Here is a 666-nt window from a genome sequence, read left to right as displayed (position 1 = left end):
GTGTTATTGCTCCATTCGTGTTTTCAGTTGAGGATCGGCTTGTCTATTATTATGTGTATGGCCTCTGTAATCGGTCTAAGTACCGTGTCTCTTCTATGCGCTGAAAACACTGGTCAACAAAATGAAACATTTTTTTTTAATCATCAGAGTTGCTGATTGACTTTTCTGGGTGAATTTTTGATGCTGATTACGAATCTGTAGTCCAGTTTCCTCTATCAGGTCACATTGTCATGTTAATGATACTTTGTTTTAACTTATAGGATACATAAAGCATGTCTATATAAAGTACTAGCAGAAATACCCGGCGTTGCCCGGGTTAAAGAGAATAATGAAATCTAAAAACGCCGTCTAGACTACGCATCATCTTTATATAGAGAGATGTATATACACACACGCACCCAAACACACGTATATATATGTATATCAATATAAATATATGAAAGTCAATGAAGTTTCGTAAAAGAAGGTGATCATGTACATACTTTCTTGCTGTTGTGATTATAACACCTCGTTGTAAACAATGTTCCTTGTTTTCCCTTGTGGAGCATATACAAATAGGTTTTTTTTGCTGCCCACTCTTGAGCAGCCAACATACAGTTGTCCATGTGAGAAGCAGGGCTCTTCCAAGAGAAGACCAGCTACAGACAGTGTTTGACCCTGAGATTT

The sequence above is a fragment of the Octopus bimaculoides genome, unplaced genomic scaffold, assembly GCF_001194135.2.
Source record: "Octopus bimaculoides isolate UCB-OBI-ISO-001 unplaced genomic scaffold, ASM119413v2 Scaffold_102864, whole genome shotgun sequence".
NCBI lineage: Eukaryota > Metazoa > Mollusca > Cephalopoda > Octopoda > Octopodidae > Octopus > Octopus bimaculoides.
This window is presented reverse-complemented; position numbering follows the sequence as displayed.